The following is a 7,888-nucleotide window of genomic DNA, read 5'->3' as shown; positions in this document are numbered from 1 at the left end:
CCTCCCTCCCTCCCTCCCTCCCTCCCTTCTTCTTTCACTCCGTCCTTCCTCCCTTCCCTCCTGTTGGCTCACCAGGCATGTTGTATTTAAGCTATTTTGGTCAGATCAGGGAACAAAGAATCACGGTTCTCAGAACACATTAAAGAAGTACAGAAATCCTGGGGACAAAGCCACCATGCCCGGCATAAATGAAGCCCTGTTCTGCCCAGCAGAGTTCCTCCCTCTACCCTCATCTCTTTTGCTGTGTTTGCAACTTGGACACCCTATCAGAGACGGAGGCCTTCTTCAGAAAAATATTTGTTGAAATCTTTTGTTTTCTCTGTGGGCTTTAAAAGCCACTGTGGTTTTTAGTCCTGGAATCAGCTTTTCTGGGCATGTCACATTGGCTTCCTGCTGAGACCTTTCTGGGGGCATGAACTCTACAGAACTCCAGCAGAGATCTGAAGATTCCTGCTTGTGAGACATCGGCGGTGAGCCCCCCGTGAGGAGCTGCGGGGGGCACGCAGGCAGACTTCTGTGACAGCTAGCTCCTGGGTCAGCCAGTGAACCAGCCACATGACCGTGCACCGTGTCCCAGCCTTGCACAGGAAATCTGTGGAAGACCTGAGGGTGGGAACACAGGAGCCCTGGTTTCTGCCCTCTGAAGCACCCAATATCGTGCTAAGGTAAATGAAAGAACTTTATAAGACAGCACAAAATTGGCACCACCTCAAAAGCCACAGGCACTCAGAGGAGATGGCAACCCATGCGTGATGAAAATCAGAGACTTCCAGGCTGAGGGGTCAAAGCATTTCAGTAGGTGGGATGGGCGACAGGGTGAGCAGAACTTGGCCAAGCCAGAGGGGCAGGAATGAGCGCTGGATGTTTGAGCAGGAGTGAATTCATCACTCAGGGTGGACTGCAAGGGAAAGAGGAGAGGAGCAGAGAGGAAGGAGTGAGTCATCTGAGGTGATATTTATGAGAGGGAAGCTTCTAGAAAAATACTATTTGAATTGGCCCCTAGAGAACAGCTCTAATTTGTTGTTGTTGTTGTTATTTTTAGTTTAACAACTGTCTCTGTTTTTACGTACAATTTTCCCAGCTCACTGGTTAACCATTCTTTGAGTTTAATTCAGAGGCAGGTGGAGATTTATTTTTGCCACCCCCCCACCCCCTGCCCCTTAACCTTTTTTAAATCTCTGTGCTTTTGGTGGGCTGTAGTGTTGCAGGGGAGTGAATGTAGATGGGAGGGGACATGGCTCTCTCTTATTCAGCACTCAGGCCCGCGTGGCAGCATAGACCTGAAGTGCCAATACGCCCAGCTGTGTGTCTGAAATAATCTAACAGCCATCTGTCCACATCACTTTTTATTTTTTATTTTTATTTTTTAAAGATTATTTATTTATTTGAGAGAGAGCACAAGGTGGGGGGAGGAGCAGAGGGAGAAGCAGACTCCATGCTGAGCAGGGAGCCCGATGCGGGGCTCAATCCCAGGACCCTGAGATCATGACCTGAGCCGAAGGCAGATGCTTAGCCGACGGAGCCACCCAGGTGCCCCTGTCCATGTCACTCTTTAGACTATCTGGTCAGATCATGTCATTTCATGGCCATCATTCATTCACTCATTTAATCAACACTTACTGAGCACGGCTAAGTGTCACACACTGACGTGCGGGGGTAGAGCAGTGAGCAAAATGAGTGTTCTCCTTATTTCGTACTTCTCAAAAAATACGCTCATCTCCCTGGGGGCAGGCCAGTAGGACAGGGCCACAAAGAGCTGAGGAATAATCATGAAATCAGTATTTTCTGGGAGGGTCATGGTAAGTCATTGAAAACTAGGGCCCGTATTTTTTAAAAAAAATATGAGTAGAACCCAAAATTCATGTGTAGTTTTAAGCTAAAGCAAGACTTGAAAGAAATGCCGTTGTGGCAGGTTGTTCCGGGCTGTGTCCCCAAGCCCTCTGCCCTCAGGCACACTGGGGGAACGTTTGCAAAGCACTGCCCTGCCTCACTGCCTCCCGTGGCCTCCCCTCGGCTGACAGGATCGAGTGCAAACTCCTCTGAGAGCATCCGAGCTCTGCAGGATGTGGTCCTGGGCCACTTGGCGCTGCTTCCGACACCCGCTCCTACAGCAGGAGTGCGCCCGTCCTCAACAGACAATCCCTGAGTGCACGCTGAGTGCCGGGGCGGGGCTCGTACAGGACAGAACACGCTCCTGTCCACGGCCCACAAAGCACTGTTCGTGTTCTTTCCTGTCTCACGTTCCCCGCCTGGACCACCCCTCTCCCTCTTTCTAGGAGCCTGCTGAAGTACGGCAGTTTTCCTGAGCGGCATGAATCTCTTTTGTCTGTGTCCCATAGGACTCAGGAGACCCTTCCGTTACCATTTTCATATTGTCTTGTCCCTATGTATATGCTCGTCGTTTTCTCCCACTGGACATTAAGCTCCCCAGGCGGGGCATTTTTTCTATCCTTCTTTGTAGTGATACGCTTGTCACCAAACAGGCCTTCGATGAGTGTAAGCTGAACTAATTAGTTTTTCAGAAGGACATACAAATTCTCTGGGAAGCTCATCTGAAAGCATTCATGAGTTTATTCATTACCTATGCATTCATTAATTACTTACCAGCTTTCTATTATTGAGCCAGGTTTATGAAGATAATAGTAAGGAAAACAGAATTAGTCTCTCCTCTAATGAAGCTTATAATTGTGTGAAGCAGACTCACAAGAATAAAGGAAAAATACTTAATTGTAAGTATTTTATTATATTTAATGTGATAAGTAAATATGATTGAGTAATCACATCAAATCTATAAATGTGATAAATATTATAAAGGAAAAGTATGGGAAGCTATGAACATACACATGGAATTATATGTTGGGAATTATATGTAATATCCTACACAGTTATATTGTTTGATTCCAGTAAAATTCTTCTTCCCTTTTAAACTTTTCCTTAACTTATTAAGTTCAAGCCCTTTTTGAACCATATTGTTAGACTCCTCCACATTTTGAGAGAAGGTCTTCTTTTCCATATAGGTAAATAAGACTTCTTGGACAGGGAATTGGGGCTTGAGGGGGCAGTCTCTTCCACATTTAAAAATCAGAGATAGGGGAGCCTGGGTGGCTTAGTCATTAAGCATCTGCCTTCGGCTCAGGTCCTGGGATCGAGCCCTGCATCAGGCTGCTCTGCTGGAAGCCTGCTTCTTCCTCTCCTTCTCCCCCTGCTTGTGTTCCCTCTCTCGCTGGCTGTCTCTCTCTCTGTCAAATAAATAAATAAGATCTTTAAAAAAGATAAAAATTAAAAAATTAAAACCAGAGATAGGGGCCCTTGGCTGGCTCAGGCAATGGAGCATGGGACTCTTAACCTCAGCATTGTAGGTTGGAGCCCCATGTTGGATGTAGAGATTACTTAAAACTAAAATCTTAAACAAAACAAAACAAAAAACAGAGATAAACCTTCCTAGAGAAATGACAGCAATTCTTTCAGAAAAGTGAGAAGGAACACTTCACATCTTATCAGTATTACTCTGATCCCAAAACCCAGATAAAGATATCACATACACACACACAAATCAGACCGTGTGATTTCGTGAACATAGATGCAATCATCCCTTAACAGAATCAAATCAAGGGCGCCAGGGTGGCTCAGTCGGTGAAGCGTCTGCCTTCGGCTCAGGTCATGATCCCAGGGTCTTGGGATCCAGTCCTGCTTCAGGCTCCCTGCTCAGCGGGGAGTCTGCTTCTCCCTCTCCTCCCTGCTTGTGCTCTCTCTCTCTCTAGCTATCTCTCTCGCTCAAAGAAATACATAAAATCTTGAAAAAGAAAAAAAAGAAAAGCATAATCAAATCAGGTAATAAATACAAAAAATAATGCACCGGAACAAGTAGCTTTTATCCTCATAATGTAAGGTTGGTTTAATATTTTTTAAAAAAATCATCGTAATTATAGAAAAGGAGAGAAGCAGTATCATTTCAGCAGATCAAGAAGAACGTAACAAACCCAACATCCATTCATGATTAAAAAAAAAAATCCCCGGGGCGCCTGGCTGACATTCAGTGGAGCACGGGACTCTTGCTTTCGGGGCTGTACATTAAAGCCCCACCTTGGGTGTAGTGATTACTTAAAAATAAAATCTTAAAAAAAAATTCTCAACACAACCGGAAGAAAGGGAGCTAATTAAAGAGCACAAAACCAAACCTGAAACAGAGCTGCCAGTTAAAAAGTGAAAAATAACGAAAAACTTAATCATCAGTGACCTTTTTAAAAACTGAGTCATGAAATGTATAGATGTGGGAAGAACCCCATGGAACTTCTATGCTAATCACTAATTTTATTGAGCGCTTGTGAAGGGCTCTGTGAACATTATGTTTTTTTAATCCTTACAACCACCTTATAAAGTAGGTACAATTTATATTCCAATCTTATAGATGATTAAACTGAGGCTTGGAGAAATCAAATAAATTCCCAAGGAAACACAACGAGTAAATGGCACAGCCAGTACTTGAGACGAAGGAGTTTGTGGTCTTAACCCTTGTCCTCACGACTTCTCCTCTAGCCACGTTACCTGACGGACTAGGGCAACTGAGCTTCAAGTCACACGGAGGCAAGCTAATGGCAAAATTGGCACAGGAACTCACGGCACTCTTTTTTCCAGAACCTATGTGTCACTTTTACATCTAATCCTCCCACCCCTTCCTTTTTACCAAAACACACATTTCTCCACATGGAAGCTCCAGGCCCAAAATACTAGAGAAAGCAATATAATTTAGAGAACCAAGGATTGAATTTCATCTTCCACTCTGTTTCGCATTCGAAACCACTAAGCCGCAGAGCGAGAGGAGAGGATGCTGCCCACACTCAGAAAAGAGCCTGCTGAGGCGGGACTGGGTGGGACACTCCCTTCCTAGGAATGCAGATGGTGAGAAAGGACAAATATTCAGAAGGGAGGTAAGGAAAGTTAGAGGTGGGGGTAGAGAATACTACCTTCCAGAAATGTGGAACTCTGGGGCCTGAGCAGGGGAACCCGAAGAGGGTGAAGTGCTCCAGGAGGCCTGGGACCGGCCCTTTTGTGACAAAGATCAGTTCCCACGGTCCCACTCACAGCCACCAGGATCCCTCAGAACAGCCTCAGAGGTGCTGGGAAGTGGCCCCAGGGCCGCGAGCCTCAGGAGCCTGGTCCCCCTCTGGAAAGCTTTGGCAGAGTTAAAAAGAAAGAAAAGTGTCCTTGTAATCAGAGCAATGAGCGTCAAGAAGGAAAATGGTGTGGCTGGATGGTGTCTGGGCCGATCAGGGGGGAGAAGAACCAGGTCAGCACACCTGCTTTTACACCAGGGGAAAGCCCCTAAGTGATACTCTCAGCCAGACCGACGCGAGCCCACCGTCTCCGGCAGGCACCCGCCGTGACCGGCATCATTCCCGTGTCCTCGCAACGGCAGAGACACGGAGAGCAAGCATTCTGAATGATGGGGGTTGAACTATGGAAAATCTGGGGGGACAGAAAAGTAGTTAATGAGTCAGAAAACAGTCCACAAATCTAAAACGTGGTTCAAAAGTTGCTTCCAGGGGCATCTGGGGGGCTCAGTTGGTTAAACGGCTGCTTTTGGCTCAGGTCATGATCTCAGGGTCCTGGGATCGAGACCTACATTGGGCTCCCTGCTTCTCCCTCTCCCTCTGCTCTCTTTCATCTCTCTCTCAAATAAATAAATAAAATCTTAAAAAAAAAAAAAAGAAAAGAAAAGAAGCATCTTCTGGTAGCCACAGAGGTTAGGCAACAAATATGGAAAAGAATATTTTGAGTCTTGGAGGGAATATTTAACTCCTCTTAGCTTAATTTTATGTACTTAAGATTAGGAGCAAAACAAAACAGACAATAACAACAAAATAAGCCTCAAACTTACTCCCTCAAACTCTTAAAATAGGTTTAAAAACAGTGCAGAGAATGGTCACCAGAATGGGCTTGGGTCAGGATGGAGTTCTCACGCTGCCGTTTAGGGGTGTGGCTTCAATAAGATCCTTAACTTTACTAAACCTAGTTTAATTGTTCATAAATTGCCTAACGAGAGTCCCGATTTCACAGGGCTATTGTAAGGATTAATCACAGGAGGGCTTGTTTGAAAGCGCACAGTATGAAATACATCTTAGCTGATATAATGAGGAGAACAAAAGTGGAAGGAAAGTATATAATCCTAGCAAGAGGGAGGATGCGTATATCAGAAACCTCGCAGGAGGGAGCAGAGCGAACCGTAAATACCGAGCCAGGGCCTCTGCTGCGGCAAATAGCACCTTTTTGAGTAAACTACAGAAAGACAGGATTTATATCTTCCTCCAGGCTGATTCGGCCCCACACAAGACACAGGCTGGGAAGTGGGCAGCAGCTCTTATATAGGGACCCAGCAAACGGACGATTACTTTGGGGAATTGTCAAAGCCGGTTATTGTATGACCCCACTTACATGTGGAACAGGGGAAGCTGTTTGAAGGGTAGACATGGAGAAATCTATCTCCTAAACAGCTATTACCACGATGTTTCCTATTTCTCTGTGCAATGACACGAAGGCATTCCAGGGTTGTTGGGATGACCTGGAGAAAGGTTCAGGGAAAGATGAAACATTTCCAGGGACTTCAGGAGGGAATTGACAAGACCTAAAGACTGGAAATGAGCTGGAAAAATAGGATAGGGCCAGACCAGGACAAGTGTGCGTGACCTACAAGGAGGTCAGAATGTATCCTTGATGCGTGGACAACAGGGAGACAGTGGAGTTTGTAAGTGAGGTGTTCTGTGTTCACATTCACGCTCCAGCATGACAGCTCTGTCCTCGGTGTTTGACAAATGAACTGCAAGAGGGGCTTGGCTCAAGGAAGCCAGCGGCAGTAAACCTGAAAGCAGCAATAGATAAACGAACTGGTTTCGATCCTGTGGAATTTTCCCTTTTCTTTATTCACCTGAAGAAAAACAAAATACAGGGCGCCTGGCTGGCTCGGTCGGGGGAGCACGGGACTTTCGATCTCAGAGTCGTGAATCCAAGCCCCCCGTTGGGCGTGGGGCCTACTTTTAAAAAAACGAGTAGAAGAGCAAAATACTGAAGAAAGTTGTCGAACATTGTTGCAATGTTCATGCTGACGGTCTGAAAAAGTAAGGTAGTTCTGTGAAAATGGCAACCCTGGTTTGCAGAGTCTACAAATGGTAGGTATGAATGGTCAAGCTAAGGAGAGACAGTTATACCGCAAGATGATAGAATGGAAAAAAATCCTGAATGTGGCGTCTGTCAGAGATATTTTCCGGGAGTATTGGGTTGCCTGAAGTAAGAAGATTGCCCACAGACTTGCATTTCCTGTGCAACATTTCATGGCTGGAACCGAGATTGTTCCTTTGAAGCAATACTTCGGAAATGTAGGGCCCAAAGTCTAACTTTAACTCCTGACTTGCCGTACGTGGAATCTTACTTGCGGGCAGGCAGACGGCCCTGGGTTTTAGAAGCGGCCAGCTGCCCACATCATCTGACAGGATTTGTCCACCTTCCAAACCGGGATAAGTAAACCTCCCCTGTCCAGTTCCCGGAGTCCCCTAGAAGTTTCCATGCAACCCTTCTTTACTAGAAAACCAAAGTAACCTTCCACGTTGGGAATGTTGACTTTTCCCTTCAAACCCTGTTTGGAAAGTTCGCAACCACGGTATCACATTCAGAGGAAGCAGGGAGGGGCAGAGGGAGTGAGAGGAGAGAAGGCTGGTGTTGCCCGCGGGGTCCCAGAGGGGAGATGGCCATCTCCCGAAGAACGAGCAGTCTCACCAGAGGCCGCACTGGGGACGTGCGCTCGCTGTTTGCTTTGGCCCGCGCTGGCCCGGAGGTCTCAGGGTTACTTCTCCCCAGGGACCCGGAGCGGCCCCCAGGCCTCCCCAGCTCCCGGAGC

At 46.5% G+C, this 7,888-nt stretch overlaps 1 protein-coding gene across 1 annotated transcript in view; it reads right to left on the bottom strand.

The window, feature by feature from the left end:
* The window catches only part of LOC103662282 (CXADR like membrane protein), a 94,610-nt gene that overhangs the window by 40,718 nt on the left and 46,004 nt on the right, over positions 1 to 7,888 (bottom strand).

The sequence above is a fragment of the Ursus maritimus genome, unplaced genomic scaffold, assembly GCF_017311325.1.
Source record: "Ursus maritimus isolate PB19 unplaced genomic scaffold, ASM1731132v1 scaffold_16, whole genome shotgun sequence".
NCBI classification, from domain to species: Eukaryota; Metazoa; Chordata; class Mammalia; order Carnivora; family Ursidae; genus Ursus; species Ursus maritimus.
Note: the sequence above shows the minus strand (reverse complement) of the source record. Positions and strands in the feature narration are given on the sequence as shown.